The sequence below is a fragment of the Festucalex cinctus genome, chromosome 10 (genome assembly GCF_051991245.1).
Source record: "Festucalex cinctus isolate MCC-2025b chromosome 10, RoL_Fcin_1.0, whole genome shotgun sequence".
Taxonomy (NCBI): Eukaryota; Metazoa; Chordata; class Actinopteri; order Syngnathiformes; family Syngnathidae; genus Festucalex; species Festucalex cinctus.
Window position 1 is genome coordinate 967,529 of NC_135420.1, and position 23,005 is coordinate 990,533.

Here is a 23,005-nt window from a genome sequence, read left to right on the forward strand (position 1 = left end):
CAACCAGTCTGACCACAGTCCTTTTGAACTGTGGCCACTAATGACCATAGCTGGTTCCGCACCTGAAGCCGATGCGGCAATCAGGGCTACTCCTTTGCCCTGATTGGTGTACCGAGTCAGGGACAAGGGCCACCAATCAGGGAGAAGCGCTCACACAGCCCACACCAAAAAAAAAACAAAAAAAAAACATGGCCACCAACATCGTGGACCGTTACACCCTCAAAAGGAGAGTGTTGTTGGTGAAAAATATTTATTGGGACAATTTGGAATTTTTGCTGTGTGAGAATTGGGGGAGTGCTGAAAATTGATCCCAAGGTGAACTGAATGAGCTAAACAGTTTGAATTTAGAATGGGAGTGAAATTCTCATTCGAAATAATGGAGATTATTGGGGTAAAAATGTTAAATTGTGGAAAAACGAATAAAGTTAGAATGAGAAAAATAATAGCCCGCGAAGCATGAAATTCTGAAACATGTTGAAGTTGGAATGGTTTGAATTGGTTGAGAAATGTAGAGGTAGTAAAGGACAAATATGGTGTAATAGAACAATATAGACTAGACTAGACTAGACTAATATAGACTAGACTAAGTGCAATTTCTGGAGAAGTTGCGTGGGAAGGCTGAAAGCCGAATGCTAATGAAGGAAATAGAAAGATAAACTCTGGAAATTACAAAGTAATTAACTATTAATTACTAGTAGTACTAGTAGTAGTAGTAGTAGTAGAAGAAACAGTGGTAGTATTACTAGTAATTATTAAGTAGTAACTTGTAGTTAAATGCAAACCCATCCACCCATCAGTTAGGGGTGTACCAAAAAATCGATTCATAAAAGAATCGAGATTCTCATTTATTAATCGAATTGAATCGATATTTAATATCCAAAAATCGATTTTAATTCAATTAGAAATGAAGAGGAAGGGGAAAAGGCAGTTGTAGCCCACATGTTGTTTTTGTGGAAAAAGGCACTTACAATACAAATTAATAAAAGTTTAAACAAAACAAAAAAGACACTTAATGTCTGTATTTGTCATTTTGTCTTGCAAAGCAGTCTGGAGTAGATCATGACAATACTGTGCATATCTGTAAATTGAAGCAGAAATCATTTGTCAATCAAATAATTTTGAATCGAAAATCGTTTGGGTTTTTTTCATTTATCTATTTAGAAGCAATGCCTATACTCCTTTTTCACATCTTTGGGTGCTGGTTCTGAAAAAAAAAAGGATTATCAGCAAACTTCATCTATGCCATGTCAGTCTACTTGGCACAAAACACAACTCCTCGTCCAATCACATAAGCAAGATGTTGACACTCATGGCTAATGGTCTATTTGCATTTCAAAGTGTCATCTGATGCCGAAAGGTATTACTGAATGGAGCCACATGTGTATAATCATTTTAGTGAAAATATGGATTAAAATCGAAAAAAACAAACAAAAAACTTCATGTCAAACTAGACTAAGTGCAATTTCTGGAGAAATTGCGTGTGAATGTTGAAAGCTGAATGCTAATAGCTGAATGCTAAGCTGAATGCTAATGAAGGAAACAAAGATAAACTGTGAAAATTACAATGTAATTTCTTATTAATTGCTAGTAATAGTGATAGTAGTAGTAGTAGTAGTAGAAGTAGAAACAGTAGTAGTATTACTACTAATTATTAAGTAGTAACTTGTAGTTAAATGACAAATACAAACGCATCCACCCATTCTCAGTTAGTAGTCAGCAGTAGTCACCTACCATAAATAAATTTGTCACTGGGATAGACGTGTTTTTTTGCGCTTGACGCCAGGCACCTACATCATGTAGTTTCATAATTACATAATTATTCGGAGGGTAGACTACCTTCTTTTTGATACTTGCTTACTTTAATGCATCAATTACGCTGTTTTCTGCCTTTATATTCACTAGTCATGTACAATATTATTAAAAAAATACAAAAAATAGTGTGCACCCTACTGCACTGCAAATTTTGTTTAATTGACCGTCACCGCAGTCATTTTAAAGAATAGACATTTGTCAGTCAAATTACAGGTAAACTCGACATGTCAAGTTCCGTGTGTTTGAATATTTTTTATTAATTTTTTTTTAATGTTGGTCTCAAAGTTTGACAAATTTTGGTCATAATGATCTAAAAAAGGTCTAAAATTTAACTTAGTGATTCTTGCAAGAACCCTGTAATTAGCTACAATCTTACACCTGTTTAAAAACGTTCCGTGTGTTTAAAAATGGATGGATGGATGACTTTTATATAAAATAAAGTTGTTGTGTTGTGTTTTTTATTTTTTATTTTATATATATATATATATATATATATATATATATATATATATATATATATATATATATATATATATATATATATCCACCACAGGTGTGTCAAGCAAAGAGATTGTCTCTGGAATGAAATTAGACAAAAATAAAAATAAAAATACCATTCATTATTATAAATGCTGTCTGTTGAATTCATTTCAATTAAAAAAAAAATCAACAATTCAGAATTTCTGCCAGGAATCCTTGAAAATGAGTAGATTCTAAATTATTAAATATAATTGAATTATATTACCACAGAACCTGAATTGCAAATTGAAAAATACTGAATAGTTTTCAAATGTCTTAAATAAATATCGAAAAATATTGATAAAAACTTAGTCATGCTAGATGACATTGACTATAATTATGTTAAAAAAATTTTCTCGAGCATCTGCTTTGAGTGTAACATCACGAGCATTTACAACTACAACAGGCCACGTTTTACAATTTTGACAAGAACAAATGGCTGTTGTCAAGAGATTTTAGCTTAGTTTTAACTTTAAAAGTTAATTTAAAAAAAAAAAATGAAGGGGCCTGGCTGAGATCATACCCATGACCTCATGGTTCGTTTTTCAGTGCTCTATCCGAGCGGATAGAATAGCTACGGATAGCTACGGAGGAAGGACGTGAAACTTTGGTCCAATTTTGTAGTAATCAGGTGATTCACGGAGGGCTTGCTATCTGAAACCACGTTTTATTTACAGAATTGATGGATGCACTTAGGGATTGTATATAAATTTTTTATGTAAACCAAGTGAACAATGTCCATGTCTGAAATGAAAGTTGGGCGGGGGGAAATAACATTTCGAATAACGTGTTCAAGCATTTACCGTGTGAGCTAACTTTACTTGGTAAATAACAGAGCTAATTGGCGTCTTTGTATTTAAAAGTGTCATCGGATGCTGAAAGGCATCAACGTTGATTGGGGACACATGCGTTTAATAATCTCAGTATAACGCAGTTCCTGATATGATAGTCAGTTGGTATATCACTGAGCATAATTGCCACGGATACATTTGCAATGTACAGTCGGAGATGGGATTGAACCTGCGACCTCCTAGTTATTGTACAATGCACTCTCCCAACTGCGCCACTCAGCAGTATCAGAGAGTCAGTCATGATGGTCAGTTGTATGTATGGAAGTAGGCGTGGAAAGTGGGACTTAGAAAAAAATCAGTCTCAGTCCCATTGAAAATCAATGTGGAAAAGTTGATATTTAACATTAAATTGTGCGAGTACTAAAATATGGAGTCAGACGATATATACCCTGAAAGGCGTGAATTTTTTAATTTGAATTTTTGGTGTAAGTCGGAAGTATTGTGTGGGAGTAGTTTGACATCAAAAAAGTGAGGAGAATAAAATGCTATAATAACTAGACTAAGTGCAATTTCTGGAGAAATTGTGTGGGAATGCTGAAAGCTGATTGCTATTAGCTGAATGCTAAGCTGAATGCTAATAGCTGAATGCTAATGAAGGAAATAGAAAGATAAACTCTGAAAATTACAAAGTAATTAACTATTAATTACTAGTAGTAGTAGTAGAAACATTAGTAGTAGTATTACTAGTAATTATTGTCATGGTTCGGTTCTCAGCCCTGTTGTGCTCTTGTTTTTGTTTCAGTGCCAGTAACGAGGGGGGCGTTCCCCAGCCCCGCACCTGCATCGCTTTAGCAATCAAGACTTTAAAAGGACTCCGAGCAGCACTGCCAGCTGTCGGATTATTATTTGCTCACCAGTGTGTCCAAGTGTTCTCCGCGTTCTCCTGTTGATAAGTTTTGAATTTGCTGTCGTCCTAGTTTAGTTTGTATTCACGTGTGAGTATCTGCGTCGCCTTTTGTTGTATTTCCGTGTTGATTGATTCCGTGTAATATTTCGAGTAGTCCTTGCCGGTTGCAAGTGTTTTGTGTTTTTCTATTTCATGTCCTTGCCTTTTGCAAGTGTCTTTGGTTACGTTAGTGCTCCTTGCCGTTTGCAAGTGTTTTTGTTACGTTCGTGCTCCTTGCCTTTTGCAAGTGTTTTCTGTTCAGTTCGTGCTCCTTGCCTTTTGCAAGTGTTTTCTGTTACCTTCGTGCTCCTTGCCTTTTGCAAGGGTTTTTTGTAATTCTAGTCATCTTGCCTGCGAGCAAGCTGTTACGTCTTCGGGTTGTCAAAAATAAATCGAATTGTATTTTTTCTCCTCTGAGCCTGCGTTTCTGGGATCTGCTTTTTCATCGACTCTGTCGAGTCACAACAGAATAATCCGACCATGGATCCTGCAGACTCAGAGAAGGTGAGAAGGGCTTGGCCAGCCAGGGGCAACAGGTCGGGCAAACCGAAACGGTATTATCCGGTCTCCAAGAGGTGGTGGGCAGGCTTGCTCACCGGGTTGAGGAGATGTTTGCTAGGCTCGTGCAGCTCGGTTCTCGCGAGGTGCCAAACCCGGAACTTCCGCGAACAGACACAGCCACGCTGGCGCTCCTGGTTACACCAAGGGAACCCGTTTTGCCCCACCCGTCGCGTTATGATGGACAGCCTGGAGGTGGCGGTCAGTTTCTGCATCAGTGTTCTCTTGTTTTCGACCAGCAACCGTATACCTACGCTCGTGATCAGTCTAAAGTAGCTTTCATTATGAGTCTCCTGTCTGGCCAAGCCGCTACGTAGGCGATGGTGGTGAGCAACTCACGACCGGACCTTCGGTCCTCTTTCCCGACTTTTGTTTTAGAATTTCAACGTGTGTTTGACCATCCAGTCAAAGGGAAAGAGGCCGGAGGTCGGTTGTTAGACTTAGTTCAAGGAGAAGAGTCTGTCGCTGATTACTCGATCGCGTTTCGTATTTTGGCCGCTGAGAGCGGATTCGAGGACTGTGCATTGCGGAGTATCTTTCGTCGTGGACTGAATACCGTACTTAAGGATGAACTGGCGGTCCGTGACGACACAACCACGCTTGAGGGACTTATTGAACTTACTATCCGGTTGGATAACCGGTTACGGGAACGGCACCGAGAGCGTGCTTGTGAACAGCATGGGTCGGCCGTCAACAACCCCATGTCCGGACTCACCCACTTTGACGACGCGGAAGCGCGCACTCTTCCGGGCTCCCCAGTCGACTTAGGGGAGCCCATGCGGACCGGAGGTGGACGCCTGCACCCCGAGGAGCGCCGTCGTAGGTGGCTCGCTGGAGCCTGCCTCTACTGCGGTCAACCAGGGCATCGAGTGGCTGCATGTCCAGCAAGACCTCCACGCCGGACGCGACCGACCACTCGACTGGGAGGACGAGCTAACAATACCCAGGGGTCCGGAACGGACTCGAACCAGGGTAAGCACAAACCGGGGGGAACCGAACCAAGCCCATCGATTAGCTCTAACTGTAATAATAAACGGTTAGAATTGTCGGGGGAGTTGTCAGGGTTCGGTATGAATCTTAAGATTATGGCACTGATTGATTCGGGCGCAGACGATTGTTTCGTTGATCCGTGTGTGGTAGAAGCGTTAGAAAAGATTAAGGAGGTATTCGACCTCGATGGGCGTCTTCTGGCGCAGGTTCGACTTATTACCGGTCCACTTACCTTGAGGCTGTCGGGGAATCATGTGGAGAAGAAGAGCTTTTTTATTATGCCTTCCCGTGCTGCTCCCCTAGTGTTGGGATTCCGTGGTTAAAGACCCATAATCCCGACATTGATTGGGATAAGCCCGCCCTAGAAAACTGGAGTCCCTTCTGTCATGCCCACTGTTTGAAGTCGGCAGAGGGGGCTACCACCGTTCTCGTTAACCCAGTGCCAGAGACGATTTGCCTGGATCATGTCCCGGAAGAATATCATGATTTAGGTAAAGTTTTTAGTAAAGATCGCGCACAGGCGTTGCCGCCCCACAGACCGTATGATTGTGCTATAGAGCTGATTCCAAATGTACCGTTGCCGAGTTCACGCCTTTATCAGGTATCCCAGCCTGAACAAGAAACCCTTCGGGAGTACATCTCGAATTCGCTGGCAACCGGTCAGATCCGTCCGTCTAAATCACCCGTGGGGGCGGGGTTCTTCTTCATTGAGAAAAAGGATAAGACCCTTCGTCCGTGTGTAGATTATCGAGGTCTGAACGACATCACCGTTAAAAATAAATACCCGCTTCCCCTGTTGGACTCAGCATTCGCTCCGTTACAGTCCGCCAGAATTTTTACGAAGCTGGACCTGCGGAGTGCCTACCATCTGGTTCGGATACGGGAGGGGGATGAATGGAAGACCGCCTTCAAGACTCCCCTCGGGCATTTTGAATATTGTGTAATGCCATTCGGTTTGACTAATGCTCCTGCGGTGTTCCAATGCTTAATTAACGATGTCCTCAGGGACATGCTGAACGTTTTTTGTTTTGTCTATTTGGACGATATCTTAATCTTTTCGCGGGATGAGCAGGAGCACCGGCAACATGTCCGCTTGGTCCTCCAGCGCCTTCTAGAGAACCGACTTTATGTTAAGGCGGAGAAGTGCGATTTCCATTCTAAGTCGGTTCAATTCCTTGGCTTCATCATCGAGGGGGGGCAACTGCGAGCGGATCCAGTTAAAACTCAGGCCGTGGTCGAGTGGCCGAGTCCCAAGACTCGGAAACAGTTGCAACGGTTTTTGGGCTTCGCTAATTTTTATCGTCGTTTCATTAGGAATTATAGTTTACGGGCAGCCCCACTGACCAAATTGACGTCGAGTAAAGTTCCTTTTAGGTGGACACCTAGCGCTGAAGAAGCGTTCACTGAACTGAAGCAGTTGTTTGTAAACCCGCCAGTCCTGATCCACCCTAACACAGATTTTCCCTTTGTGGTCGAGGTTGACGCGTCGGATTCAGGAGTGGGTCGGTCTTGTCCCAGCGGTCGCCAGAAGACGGGAAGCTCCACCCCTGCGCCTTCTTCTCCAGACGACTGAGCCCTGCAGAGGCCAACTACGACGTTGGGAATCGAGAACTGTTGGCGATTGTCCTGGCTCTACAGGAATGGCGACACTGGCTGGAGGGCGCCAAGGAACCCTTTAAAGTACTGACCGATCATAAGAACCTGGCGTACCTCCGGTCCGCCAAAAGACTAAACTCACGACAGGCACGCTGGGCCCTGCTCTTCACCCGGTTCAACTTTGTCGTGGACTACCGCCAAGGGTCCCGGAACCAGAAGCCAGATGCGCTGTCCCGAATGCATGACGTGGCTACTCCCGAGGCTGGGACGGAACCAGTCCTACCGGAACATTGTTTTGTGGGCGCAGTACGCTGGGAGGTGGAAAGGAGGGTCACGGAGGCACTGGAGGGAATCACAATCCCGGGCGAATGCCCAGCCGAGAGACTGTTTGTCCCGGACCCATTGCGGGCAGATGTGCTGCAGTGGGGTCATAACTCAAGAATCGCCTGTCACCCTGGGATTAACAGAACCCTCGCTCTCATCAGCCAACGATTCTGGTGGCCAGATATGAGAAGGGACATTACGGAATTCGTCAAGGCCTGCACCGCTTGTGCATGCGGGAAATCCTCCCACCAGCCTCCGGTGGGCCTACTGCGGCCTCTACCCATTCCTTCGCGGCCGTGGTCCCACATCTCCCTGGACTTTATCACTGGCCTCCCTAGGTCGAGAGGGAACACGGTGATTATGACCGTGGTAGACCGGTTTTCTAAACTGACTCACTTTGTCGCACTCTCAAAGCTACCGTCATCCTGGGAGACAATGCAACTCCTCACCCGTCATGTGTTTCGACTTCACGGAATACCGGTGGACTTGGTATCAGACCGCGGGCCGCAGTTCATCTCCCAGGTCTGGAAAAAATGTTGTAAGCTGCTGGGAGCCGCGGCTAGCTTGTCGTCGGGGTATCACCCCCAAACTAACGGCCAGACGGAAAGAGCCAACCAGGACCTTGAGGCAGCCCTCCGATGTGTGTGCCTAAACAACCCCGAATCCTGGTCCCCGCACCTACCCTGGATCGAGTACGCCACCAACACGCTGCCGTCATCGGCGACTGGACGCTCACCTTTTATGGGGGCCTACGGGTATCAGCCACCCCTGTTCCCGTCTCAGGAGGGCCCCATAGAGCTGCCCACTGTTCAGCAGCATCTACGGCGGGCCCACAAGGTGTGGCAGGAAACCAGAGCGGCGTTGTCCCGTACGGCGGCTCGCAATAAAGAAATAGCGGATCGCCGGCGGCGTCCGGAGCCCACCTACCAGCCAGGGGACAAGGTCTGGCTCTCTTCCCGGGACATGCGCCTTGCTGGAGGCTCCAAGAAATTGGGTCCGCGCTTCATCGGACCGTTCGAGATTCTTTCCGTCATCAATCCTGTTACTGTGAAGCTCCGATTACCATCCTCACTCAAGGTGCATCCGGTGTTCCACGTCTCCCTCCTCAAGCCAGTGACCCCCAGCCTTCTGAATCCTCCTGCACCAGCTCCGCCTACTCCCCGTTTGGTCGACGGGGATCCTGTCTACACGGTCAAAGAAATTTTGGACTCGAGGCGCAGGGGCCGGGGCTTCCAGTACCTGGTCGACTGGGAGGGCTACGGACCTGAAGAGCGGCAGTGGGTCCCCCGCTCCTGGATCCTGGACCCGTCATTGCTCGACACCTTCCATGCAGCACATCCAGATAAGCCAGGTGGTCCGCCAAGGGGCGTCCGTTGAGGGGGGGGTACTGTCATGGTTCGGTTCTCAGCCCTGTTGTGCTCTTGTTTTTGTTTCAGTGCCAGTAACGAGGGGGGCGTTCCCCAGCCTTCACCTGCATCGCTTTAGCAATCAAGACTTTAAAAGGACTCCGAGCAGCACTGCCAGCTGTCGGATTATTATTTGCTCACCAGTGTGTCCAAGTGTTCTCCGCGTTCTCCTGTTGATAAGTTTTGAATTTGCTGTCGTCCTAGTTTAGTTTGTATTCACGTGTGAGTATCTGCGTCGCCTTTTGTTGTATTTCCGTGTTGATTGATTCCGTGTAATATTTCGAGTAGTCCTTGCCGGTTGCAAGTGTTTTGTGTTTTTCTATTTCATGTCCTTGCCTTTTGCAAGTGTCTTTGGTTACGTTAGTGCTCCTTGCCGTTTGCAAGTGTTTTTGTTACGTTCGTGCTCCTTGCCTTTTGCAAGTGTTTTCTGTTCAGTTCGTGCTCCTTGCCTTTTGCAAGTGTTTTCTGTTACCTTCGTGCTCCTTGCCTTTTGCAAGTGTTTTTTGTAATTCTAGTCATCTTGCCTGCGAGCAAGCTGTTACGTCTTCGGGTTGTCAAAAATAAATCGAATTGTATTTTTCCTCCTCTGAGCCTGCGTTTCTGGGATCTGCTTTTTCATCGACTCTGTCGAGTCACAACAATTATTAAGTAGTAACTTGTGTAACTTGTAAATGGCAAATGCAAACCCATCCACCCATCAGTTAGTAGTCAGCAGTAGTCACCTACCATAAATTCCTAGTACAGTAAAGTTTTTTCATTCATCTATTTAGAAGCAATGCCTATACTCCTTTTTCACATCTTTGGGTGCTGGTGCTGAAAAAAAAGGATTATCAGCAAACTTCAGCTAAAATCAGCACAACAAAGTATGCCATGTCAGTCTACTTGGCACAAAACACAACTCCTCGTCCAATCACATAAGCAAGATGTTGACACTCATGGCTAATGGCGTATTTGCATTTCAAAGTGTCATCTGATGCTGAAAGGTATTGCTGAATGGAGCTGCGTGTAATCATTTCAGTGAAAATATGGATTAAAGTTGGAAAAAAAAAAGTTCATGTCAAATGACATTTAAGGAAATGGATGTTAACTCCATGCAAGATTTGAACCCACGCATTGGCTGGGCTGGGTAATAAAAGGCAGATGCTTTACCACTGAGCTATGCATCTTACAAGTATGACAAGAGCAAATTTCTCTTGTAAAGAGATTTTAGTTTTAACTAAAACGACTGCCGGTTTAATCCTATAAGATGAACATTTTACTTTTGAACTCATTAGGGCTGTCACTAACGACTTTTTTTAAAGTCGACCTTCCCTCTCATATTTTTAACTCTTTGACTGCCAGCCATTTTCGGAAAAGGTAACCCCATATTGCCAGCTGATTTACAGAATTTTACCGATCATTCAAGCTCCACAGAAAATGTTGTGTTAGGACTATGGAAACGCGGATACTACCAAATGAAAGATTGAAGTCTCATCTTTCATCTAAAAAAAAAGTTTGTTTCTACCTTATTCGGATCTTCAGTAATCAACAATAGAAAACAGCTTCGTTTCACCCAAATCCTCTATTTTCTTCCAAAATACGGAGAAATCAAGCTTTTTGTGAAACGATGTTATTTCATGCACTCTAGTGAATTTGGCACTTTTTTTTTCTTGCATGAGGGATTCTACAAACACCTAAACTTCTATAAAACACTACCCCAACAATAAAAAAATGATTTTTGATTGCAAAATAACAGTTTATTTACATGCAACAGTAGCAATCCGAACAAACAATTTGGAAAACTCTTTGCAAACTATTTACACGTGCGCAACAGTTTTTGTCAGTCTGCTTCTGCATGGACTGATTTGCGTAGAGGTTGGTATGATGAACGATGTGCTGGAGAAGATCATCAGTGATGAAGAGCTCCAGGATGTTAGCTGGCAGGTGGGAATTCAGCTCTGCTGCAGCATCCCTTGGTCCTGGTTTTGCAGCAAAGGGGAAGATGGTTGGCTGCCAGCCGAATTCATCAACTTCAAGCCAGCCAGAATCTTTGGGATCTGCAAATATAAATTTCAATATCATATTATTTTAGAGCAGTGTGATGCAATGTGTGTGTGTGTGCATATGTTTACCTTTTTTTTCTTGGGTGTATTGGTTGATGCACATTCTGTAAATTATAGAAGACGTTTACCATCAAATATTTTATTAGTGCTGAGTAGAATCTTTTCTTTTTACCTTTGTTCTGCTCACTGTGAGAAGGGTCACTTTGGGCCCTATGAGGAGGAGCTGAAAGAAACGTATACAATTACAATACTATCGAAAGACTTTCCTTTTATTGTTGCGGTGTATTGAAAACGTTTTTTTATTTTTTACCTTTCTTTGTCGTAGAACCAGCAGTCGGACGTTGCTGTGAGCACGATCTATAAAATATACATTCACGTTTGTATTGGTAATAGATGTTTTAGTGTATATCAGCACATTTACACACGCTGCTAGCAGATCGCCCGAGAAAGTTAGGAAAGTAATCTTACGAGCAATCTCTTAGCATGTTAGCGCTTACCTTCCCGTTCTTTGGAAGACTGTCCAAGACTGTCTTGCATCGGACCCATAGTAGTCATCATCGTCCGATGAAACGTCATCTGTGCAGACGTGCTCGGTTGTGCACCACTTTTCTCCGGTGTTAGCATCGCTAGCCGGTGGGGCCTTAGGACGTTATTAGCATCGCTAGCCGGTGGGGCCTTAGGACGTGGTCGAAACGGCCGCGTCACCTCTTCAACTATGACTTAACCCCGTCATCACTGTGCTCTTGAGCACTGGTCGATGCTTTTGAGCTTTGAAAATAAGGATCAAGCGTGAGCTGCTTGGCGTCTGTAGCCTTTTTGACTCCCTTAGCCAAGTTAGCCTTTCTCTCCCCCTCAACACTCTAGCTCAGCCTCTCTTCTACTGTTGTCACCCACCCGATCTTGTCCAAAAGACTCATCACAGCCATCTAGTGGCCAGGAATACTCATATAGTAACCCGATCGGCTTGATACTTGGAGCACAGCTGCCCAAGGCTTTCCTCCACCCGTTTCCATAAAAAAAACATAGTAGACGTCAATTAACGTCTATGGCGGCCAATCCTAGGATTATACTGAACGTTTTTAAACGTTTATGGCGGTCAAAGAGTTAACAACTAATCGACTTATTTTTTTTTTAAGTTTAGTTTTGAGGCTGCAAATGTTATGGTATGTAGGAGATTGTAGATGATGTGGACCCAAATTGAGGAGACAGATCAGACAACTGGAATGGGCAACTTAGGGTGATTTATTTACAACAGGGAAAGAAAACCAAAACTAGACTTGACGTGAATGAACAGGACTTGACAGAACTTAACTTGGCAGACAATACACCCAGCATGACCCACGTAACACCATCAATGCACCCACACCGACTAGACAAACACAACAGGATAAATACACCAACACTAATGAGCTAAGGAGACACACCTGGGGGAAAACACAAGTGGCTAAGGGCAGTGATTGGTCACACACTGGGAAGGGAAGACAGACTCAGGTGGACATGGTTTGACATAATGAGACAAGAGAAGAAACGAGGAACACATGACAAAAACACCAACCACAGACAAACGCACCCAAAAACACCAAAAGAAAACAAAATCTCAACCCCACAGAACCAAAACATGACAGCAAATGTTCAATGTGTGTTGAATTGAGTGGATAATCTGGATATAAATACTAGGGGTGTTAAAAAAAAAATCGATTTAGCAATATATCGTGATACTACAGCACGCAATTCTCGAATTGCAATATGAATTCAATAGGCAGCCGAATCGATTTTTTAACATCCATTTTTGATGGAAAAATATTCAACAAAGCGTCTAACTTTCATACCTTAAGCATGGTAGAATGTTATATTAATGGAACATTAAGCCTTAATATTTTATTTCAATGCTATTCTAATATGAAAAAGGTTACAACCTTTTTGTTAAATACAGTGGCTCACAGTTATAAGACTCAAGTTTCAGATCAATAAATAATACATTTTCCTACAAATCATACAGTGTACATTGTACAAGTTTACTGGATGGTATTTTCTAAATTTGAGTAAAAAAAAAAAAATCGCAACAATCGACTCGTAAATTCATATCGGGATTTAATCGGTATCGAATTGAATCGTGACATGAATTGTGATATGGATTGAATCGTCAGGTACTAGGCAATTCACTAGGCAATAAATACCCATTGTTCCTTATATTTCCTGTACAATAATAGTCTTCCATTTACAGTCTAACTGCGCACACGCACGCACACATACATAGACTCGTGCACGCACACAGTGTTCGTCAACTTCCTTCGATGTGGACTTTTTTCTTACCCTCCCGGCCGTTCGTTACCCGTAGCGGCTCAGCGAATGTGCGTGCATGTAAAAGGCAAGATATTACGTGCCATACTGCCTGTATATCTCGTTGAGAATGACCAGTGGACTTAGACGGTTAGCTTAGCAATGCATTGCTACTCGCAGTCGTCTAGCGGCAACTTCCAGTAAGTCAACATACATCCAACCATTTTCTTGACCGCTTATTCCTCACAAGGGTCGCGGGGGGTGCTGGCGCCTATCTCAGCTGGCTCTGGGCAGTAGGCGGGGGACACCCTGGACTGGTTGCCAGCCAATCGCAGGGCACACAGAGACGAACAACCATCCACACTCACAAGCACACCTAGGGACAATTCGGAGCACCCAATTAACCTGCCATGCATGTCTTTGGAATGTGGGAGCAATATCTGTTTTGCATGTGTGAACGTGTTTGGAACTCTATAGTTGCCATAGTTGGCGATCCAAGATGCCGATCTTCTGCGCATGTGCGTCACTGATCGTGCAGGGGTCACCGATAGCGTCTTGACACCATGCTTTAGTTGAAACAGAAGCAACGGGCTTCCATTTTATATATAAGTCCATGGACGAACGGCACTTGGCGGAACAGCATTTTGAGATCAAAATATGCATTGTCTAGCGTACCGGAACGCTGATAGACTGTGACAGTACGTTCTTTGCACGGTGAGAAGTACCTGAACGCTCAAGGGAGATTTTTAGAAGTGCTGTAGCTCCGTGCCGGTGTGTTCTGGCCCACTTAAAACACTGCATAAAATAATAATAATAATTTAAAAAAAACACCCACTAACTCTGGCCAGCAGATGGCAGCATTGTATCGATTTTCAAGGGGATCCCGTGGATGCTTTGGTTCAGTGATCATGTGTTTTTCCACCGAATGCACGGCATCGGAACAACGTATCCAGACACTTCTTGTCGCGAGGGCTCGATACTTGCCGAACGTCTGCTTCGAGTGTAACGTCACAAGCATTTACCATTACACCAGGCCACGTTTTACATTTTTTGACAAGAGAAAATGCCTGTTGTCAAGAGATTTCAGTTTTAACTTTTAAAAAAAGTTTAGAAAAAAAAAAAAATGAAGGGACCTGGCTGGGATCATACCAGTGACCTCGTGGTTCGTACGCCAGCGCTCTAGCCACTCAACCACGGAGGAAGCATGTGAAGCTTTCTTCCAAATGTATAGTAATCAGGTGATTCATGGAGGGCTTGATATCTAACCACATTTTTATTTTTTTTGTTTTTTACAGAATTGATGGATGCACTATATTATTTTTTATGTAAAACAATTGAACAATATCCAGGGGTGCACATAATTTTTTTTATGGGTTACTCACATGAGTACCAAGAGATTGTGTTTGGTACTCACCGAGTGGTCTTAAGTAGAGTCTTCCTCAATGTTCTCCTCTGTGTCGCCACCGCTAACATCCGCTTCAGTTTCCACCATGGTATATGATGAAGTTGATGTAGATGCAGCTACCTGTCCCTGGTTGAGCCTCCGATTAGCGGTGTCCATCCATAGGTCAACAGCTGGCTTTGGGTCATACGTCTCTGTGGTCTTTCGAGACAGGTGAATGTGCATCAGGGCTGTGAGCCGGGCATGTGACAGATGAGATCTGTACTTGGTTTTTATGATACTGAGATGTGAGGAATCCCCTCTCACAAGCTGCACTGCTTAAAGGCAGTGTAAGAGACAATTTAATCAGTTTGTTGATGTTTGGATACATATCCAGTTTACTTGTCATACCAAGTCATACATGTTGGACCCCTTGACTCACCCAAGAACTGAACAAACTCTCGTCAGTTGACATCCATCCATTTCTTTATTTTCTCGTTTCATTTCCGCATTCCACCAATACATTACCCTCGCCTGCTGAACTCCTACACTTGCAGTCACATTCTGTAAATGGTGTCATCAGTATATAACATCCCCCCGTTTACTTAGAATTAAACTCAACTCTATAATTACAAAATTAGAAACATCTCCACCTTAAAGAAAATATACCTCGCTCGTAATTAGCACATTTCCTTAACCTGAAAACATTAGGAAATAACATTTTTTTTTCAAAACTTATTCCCCCTTGACAAAACATGTTTCCTTACTTTAACATCTATATATTCTTCTCAATCAGACTATGAATTTGAAAGAGAGGCACATCACTTGAGATTAGAACACATGCATGTTACAACTCTTCATTTTTTTTTTCTTTTTCCCCGACTATGGAAGGTTCACTTCAGGACATAGTCAGTTAATTTCTGTGGCAGCTTTATCTGTCGATGGGGTGTCTCCTGTTTGAGTGTGACAGGCTCCGTTCTGATCCCTTCACTGCGGGCCTGAATCAAAGACTCTGTCGGCTGTTTGATTTCCTCCTCGTTCTTCTCAGTCCATGTCAAGCATGTTTTGTCAGTTGTTTGTGGAGCAATGTCCTCCGAGTAAAATCTTTTCACGTAGTTTCCTTTTGAACAACAGTTCCGCAGGGCTCTTTCCGGTTGTAGAGTGGTCAATAGATCGGTAGATTGTGACATATTTCCTGAGTTCTCTTTTCCAGTCCAGTCCTTCAGCTTGTGCTATGCGTATCCTTTTCATTAGCGAAGCGTTCTGTCTCTCCACTTCACCATTGGCTTGTGCCCACTTAGGTGTCGTTTTCACATGCTGTATGCCGCTGACCTCACAGTACATCTGAAACTGTGTAGATATAAACTGTGGGCCACAATCAGATCTGATGGTGATCGGAAGACCGTGACGACTGAAAATGTTCTCCAGACTGTCTATCACCTTGTCTGTTGTAGTTGATTGCAAGATTTCATATTCATAATACCGACTGTAATAATCAATGACCACTAGTATAGAGTGTCCGGTTGGTAATGGACCCAGTAAGTCGGTTGCCACATCTTGCCAGGGTCCATCAGGTAACTCTGTCGGACGTAGTGGTTCAGATACATCTGGTCGTGAGACAACTTGGCATCCATGACACGATCTGACGTGTCTCTCTGCAGCCCGGTCCATTCCAGGCCACCACACCTTACTCCTGAGGTGCTGCTTGGTGCCCACTACACCCAAATGTCCTTCATGGGCTAAGATCAGGGCCCTGGTTCTCAATATGTGTGGGAGTACAATGCGTGTTCCTCTCAGTACTAACTGTCCAATCACACACAGCTCACCAGCCAGGGGTGCATATGTCTGGCAGTTGTCAAAACAACCACTTTGTATGGCATTTCTCACCTCTCTCAGTTCATCATCAGTGGATGACGCCTCTTCCACCTGTCTTGTAGTTAATGCTCTAGGCGTGGCGCTTTCAGCAACCATCCTCACGTACTCTTCCGCTCCATGTTCATGAACATGTTCAGTGGCACTTTTTCCCAGTAGCCGAGAAAGGGGATCTGCGATGTTGTCTTTTCCCGGGATGTGAACCACCCTGAAATCATATGGTTGGAGTCTCAGAACCCACCTCTCAATGCGTGCGCATGGCTTCGATGTGGGACTGTAGATCGCCTCCAATGCTTTATGATCGGTCACCAAGTCAAACTTTTTTCCACACACATACGGGTGCAGTCTCTCGCACGCCCAGACTAGTGCGAGCGCTTCACGTTCTGTTTGGGAATATCTTTTTTCACAGTCTGTCAGACTCCTGCTCACATAGAATATTGGCACCATCTCCCGATGTTGCTCTTGTACCAGCACAGCTCCAATTCCAACTGGTCCTGCATCCGCTATCACTTTGGTAGGGGCATCCTTGTCAAAATATGCTAACGTTCCAGCTTCTGCCAATTTTGTCTTTAATGTTTTAAAGCTACTTTCTGTTCTGGTCCAAACTTGAATGGTGTGTCTTTTTTCGTGAGTCTGCGTAGCGGTTCTGATATGGTGGCAAACTGGGGTATGAACCGGCTGCTATAGCCAGCCAACCCAAGGAAGCTGCGTACCTCTGATGCATTTTCCGGCTCCCGTGCTTCAGCTACCACTCTCACTCTTTCCTTAGTGGGGCCGATGCCTTTCTGTGACAGTAATATGCCCGTGAAAATTAGCTCGCCCATGTTGAATTGGCACTTGTCTGCATTCAGAGTCAGTCTGCACTTCTCTAGCCTTGCCAAGACTGTGTGCAGCCGCTGATCATGAATTTCCCGGTTCGGGCCATGAACGATGATGTCATCAGAAATATTCTCCACACCCTCGATACCGGTCAAGGCTGTCGCAATTTCATGTTGGTACTGTTCACTTGCTGAGGAAACGCCAAACACAAGTCTTTTGTACCTGTATGTCTCTGTGTGAACAGCAAATGTGGTAATGCTTCTTGATTCTGGTGTGAGCTCCAGCTGGTGGTATCCCCACTTTAAATCCAGTTTGCTGAAAACTGTGGATCCGTTCATTCCTTGTAGGAGCTCATCCACTGTAGGTATCTGATGTCTCTCTCGTATGATGGCTGTATTTTCTCTTCGCATGTCGAGGCACATCCTGATGTCATCCTCCGCTGGTTTAGGACAAACCACGACAGGGTTCCCCCACGGTGTGGGTCCCTCCACCCTTTCAATTATGTCCATTTCTAGCAGCTGGTTTATCTTTCTGTCCACCGCCTCTCTTAGGTGAAATGGCACACGTCTCAGGGGCTGAGCCACCGCCTTCACTTTCTCATCTATGTGTCGACTTATCTGTTTTGTGTTTAGTTTTCCAACTCCTTGAAACAATTTTGGATATTGTCTCTGAGTTTCTGTTCAGTCACAGTGGCAACATCCACACCCACTCTCAGCACACCTAGCTTGACAGCCGTTTCCTTACCAAGTAATGGCACTCCTTGCCCTTGGATTACTGTGAACTCAGCCTCTGTGTTGCGTTTTCCTATGCTGATTTGGCATTTGAACTCTCCTTTTACTGGTATGGGCACTTTGGAGGTGTATGGGTACAGGGGCTTACTCGTCACTTTTGTAGACACACATTTTATCCTTTTACTTTTTAACATCTCCCATGTGTCTGCATCTACTATGTTACTTGATGCACTGGAGTCAATCAACATGGGCAGATTTACTCCACCAACATTAAATGTCACTCTCTCTGTGTTTGAACATTCTCTGATTACAAATGCATAGTCTGACATAGTGGGACTCTGTTTCCACACATCTCACTGTCTTTTCCTCTTTTCCTTTTGATTTGCACATTTTTGCAAAGTGGTCTCTTCCATTGCACTTCCTGCATGTTTGTCCTTTTGCTGGGCAGGCAGGATCTTTGGCAAAGTGATCACAGCAACCAGCTTCCCGCTCCAGTCATCCAATTCTGCGTCCTCGAAAAGTTTCACGAGTCCGTTGGTAATGGCTTGTGCGGTTCGATCAGCACCCAGTTCAATTAGTCCAAGGAAGTCCGAGGAAAAGTCTCCGTCACTGGACACTGACACAATTTAAACAATCTCCTGCTCAGTTTTTGTGATATCCTCCGATCCATCAAAAAGCAGCCCCCAAAATTCAGAAGACTGCAGCTTTGCTCTCAACTCCCTGTGATGGTTTGCGCAATGCTCTGAACGATCCGCGCGTCATCTTCACGAGAATGATACGCACTGCCGACTCCACATCCACTCCAAGCCGCTTCAGTAAAGGAATATCTTCAGAATAGGAAGACATGGGACGTGTATGCTTAGCCTTATGAAAGGCGAGGAGAAAAATATTGCACAGAGCTTGTCGTTGTTCGTCATTGAGTCTGTCTCACCACCTAGCAAGAGGACGACTGGCTATTTCTTCACGGCTAGCTTGTTGATTAGCAATAGCTTGCGCTATATTCGTGTGTTCATTGCTCTTTTCATGTTTGTCAAATAAAGGATGGCTGAAATTCTTTGAGCCCTTAAAAAACACACCTGTTTTGTCCGCAAGATGTGGATGTGCGTGGCAAATTTTGCATCACATTTCAGTGCGCTCATCATTAGCATCAAGCCACGGCACGTCTTGGAGCCACTTTTAAGAAAAAGCCCTCTTCGGCTCAGGATCAATTTGTTTCTTTTTTGGTGGTGCGACTCCAAAGAAGCTGCTTAATGTCTGTTGTTTCTTTGGCATCTTTCAAAGTTCTCTCCTTCGTTGTGCTCGACAAGAATGAATGAGATGGCTGTGTGATATGTGAAAGACAGGTACGCAAAGGTTGTCGTGACGCACTTGACGTTACGCTTCCGTGATTTCTGTTGCGCATGCGTACCTGCGTACCAATTATGTGCACCCCCGGAATATCCATGTCTGAAATGAAAGTTGGGGGTGAAAAAAAATAAAAAAATCCCCACCGAGATTCGAACCCGGACTTGCGTGTTTCTAAAATGGGGCGCTCAAATATACTTACCGGGTGAGCTAAGTTGACTCGGAGCGAGTTGGCCTATTTGTCTTTCAAAGTGTCATCTGATGCTGAAAGGCATCAAAGCTGATTGGGGACACATGTTGAATAATTTCACTGTAACGCATTTCCTGATATGATAGTCAGTTGGTATACACTTATATCCCTTATCATAATTGCCACGGCTACATTTGCAATGTAGAGTTGTAAAGTTGAGTTGAGTTGAGAATTAAAGTGTCTTTTTTTATTTTTGTTTAAACATTTATTAATTTTGTATTGTGTCTTTTTACACAAAAACAGCACTGCCTTTCCCTTTCTTCTTTATTTCTAATTTAAATAAAATCGATTTTTGGATATTAATATCGATTCGATTAATACGTGAGAATCTCGATTCTTTTATGAATCGATTTTTTGGTACACCCCTAATAAACAACCTACAATGTCTAACAACACTGAATATTGAGCCACTTACTTGCATGCACATTGAGTTCCTCCGCATATTGACTTGGTTCACAAGCATATTATGTTTCATCTGACGATTAGAGTGGATTTTAAACAGAGAAGGGCCAAAACATGCCTTCTGAAAATTAAATTGCACTAAAAAACTAATCACCAGAGAATGCGAGAACTGCACAAATGGAAATCAACCTGACTTATTAACAGATGTGCTGCTTTTAAATATTGTTACATGACGATGACATTATTGTTGCAGTTTTAATATCACAATATCATGATATTGCTGTTACTCATACATCCCTAACAGAAAGTGAGTGTGGTTTAACAAAAATGGCTTAAATTATTTTTGAGTGAAAAATTAAAAAACAAAACAGAAATTGTTTGAAATTGATATGAATTAATCAAAAGTGCCATACTGCCTGTATATCTCGTTGAGAATGACCAGTGGACTTAGACGGTTAGCTTAGCAATGCATTGCTACTCGCAGTCGTCTAGCGGCAACTTCCAGTAAGTCAACATACATCCAACCATTTTCTTGACCGCTTATTCCTCACAAGGGTCGCGGGGGGTGCTGGCGCCTATCTCAGCTGGCTTTGGGCAGTAGGCTGGGTACACCCTGGACTGGTTGCCAGCCAATCACAGGACACACAGAGACAAACAACCATCCACACTCACAAGCACACCTAGGAGCGCCCAATTAACCTGCCACGCATGTCTTTGGGGAGGAGACCGGCGTACCCAGAGAAGACCCACGCAGGCACGGGGAGAACATGCAAACTCCACCCAGGAAGGCCGGAGCCTGGACTCGAACCCGAGTCCTCAGAAATGGCAGGTGGACGTGCTAACCAGTCCACCACCGTGCCGCCCTACTTTGTTTATTTATTTATTTTTTATTTTAATTAAGGTGTGTGTGTGCGTGAGTGTGTATAAAGCTTAATTTGCAATATTTATATCTTTATGAAATGCAATGAAAAAAATCAAATACATGAAGTCATATGTAATATTGATTTGTGGTGTGTACAGCGGTGCATATGTGCTTTTATATCACCAGCCAAATAAAAAGGAACCTCGGCAGCCAGTGTGAGAGATTGCTGCAACACGAACATTAAGCTCTGCCTTGTCAAGACTGCAGGCTGCAAAGCTACGACCCATTCCAAAGCAAGTTCACCACGTAATTTCGGCAAACAATACAAGGGCGCTGAAAAAAAATAAGGAGACAGCAAAGCAACACGGCTGCGTCGCGCAACAACCCAAGGCAAGCACACCAAGAGATAATTACGAATTAGTTAATTACTGTCCGCATGCCAGAAAGCGACGCAGGCAGATCTTCTCTGTATTTGTATGCTGCGTGGAGACGCGGGAGGGACCAACTTCCCTTCAGCCCGGATAATAAGGGATTCGATCCAGAAATAAAATCAATCACCGGGACCGGATACTCATGTTGTACGAATATCGGGCTCACTCCTAATTGTAATCCTTCAAATGTTGTGAAATGGTATGGTAAATGGCATCCGTCAAATGGCAAACTAGCACAGAACATATCGAGCGGGACAGGAAGACCGATGCAGTTTCAAAATAAAAACTTCCGGTTACTTATCAGTATAAATTACGCGCCAGATCCTATTTCCCAATCATGTTAGCAAAACGTCATAATGCTTAACGCTTAATTCACTGTTTAAACACCAGTGAACATGAACAAGGAGAGATTTATAATGGAGGTGGAAAGCCACAAAATTATATGTGACACGGCACATCCTTATCTTAGAGCTTAAAAAAGGATGCTGCATGGAATGTCGTAGCAGAAGCTATGGGAGTGGAGAGTGAGTTCAATCTAGTTCACCTCTTTTTCTGCTTTCTGCCTGTTTGTTGTTGTTTTTAATGTCACATAATTGTGCGCGATCACGCGAGACACGGCCGGAAGTTGCCAGCGGAAGAGCTGCCGGACCGCAACTGTGCGGTGAGTGTTGGTGGCCGGGGGGCAGTGGGGGCTGTGTTGTCGTGGGTAAAGGGTGTGGTGGAGCGTGGGGGGTGGTGGAGCGAGGGCTTTGGGCCGGTTTGACGCCGTTGGGGCCTGCCGGGCCCCGTTCTGCTGCATTGGGCTTGGGGCACGAGCTGTGCTCGGGGAGCTCCGGGTGTCTGGGTTGGCTCTCCGGCCGGTGGACCCCTGCAGCCTGGGGTTTGTGTGGCCTTGGTTACATCTCGGCTGGATTACTGTAATGCACTTTACTTTGGACTCGGCCAGTCCTCCTTCAAGCATCTTCAGCTTGTCCAAAATGCTGCTGCTCATCTCCTAACTGGTGCCCGTAAGAGGGAGCACATAACCCCTCTCCTGGCCTTTCTTCTCTGGCTGCCCGTAAAATTTAGAGTTTGTTTTAATACTTTTATTTGTTTATAAATCTCTAAATGGTCTTGCCCCACCTTATCTCGCTGAGCTCTTGCGCCCCTACTCACCTGCCTCAGGTCAGCAGACCAGACACAATTGGAGGTGCCGAGGACAAAGCGGAGGCTTAGAGGGGATCGAGCCTTTGCAGTTGCCAGTCCCTCCCTTTGGAACGACCTTCCACAAAATATTAGGCTATCTCCCTCTCTATCTACTTTTAAAACCCTTCTTAATCTGTATTCTTTGCTTTATGGCGTGTGCTGTATTTTTTGTTATGAATTTGATGTTTATTCCATTTATTTATTTATTTGCTTATGTATTTACTCACCTACTTCTTGTTATTAATTTTGATGTAAATTTTATTTACTTGAATACTTATGTTTGTTTTGTTCTTGCTTTACTTATTTTATTCTTTACTGCATGACCGATTTCTGCTCCATGTACACCACTTTGTATAAAGCAATGCTTGTTTTAAAGTGCTTTAGTTGAGTTTAGTTGGGGGACCCGGTGGGGGCGGGGAGGGGTGGGGGGTGTTGCGCTTGTCTTGTCTGACCAGGATTGATGG

The 23,005-nt window shown here is 44.1% G+C and overlaps 1 protein-coding gene and 1 long non-coding RNA gene across 8 annotated transcripts in view; both read right to left on the reverse strand.

The window, feature by feature from the left end:
• nlgn1 (neuroligin 1) overlaps positions 1–23,005 on the reverse strand; it is a 553,113-nt gene that overhangs the window by 147,629 nt on the left and 382,479 nt on the right. The window lies entirely within an intron of this gene.
• On the reverse strand, positions 10,812–11,847 carry LOC144027727 (uncharacterized). Its single transcript, XR_013285526.1, has 5 exons — positions 11,482–11,847; positions 11,295–11,341; positions 11,157–11,207; positions 11,054–11,088; positions 10,812–10,978 (listed from the first exon to the last, which is right to left on the reverse strand). It is a non-coding gene; the product is annotated as an uncharacterized LOC144027727 (long non-coding RNA).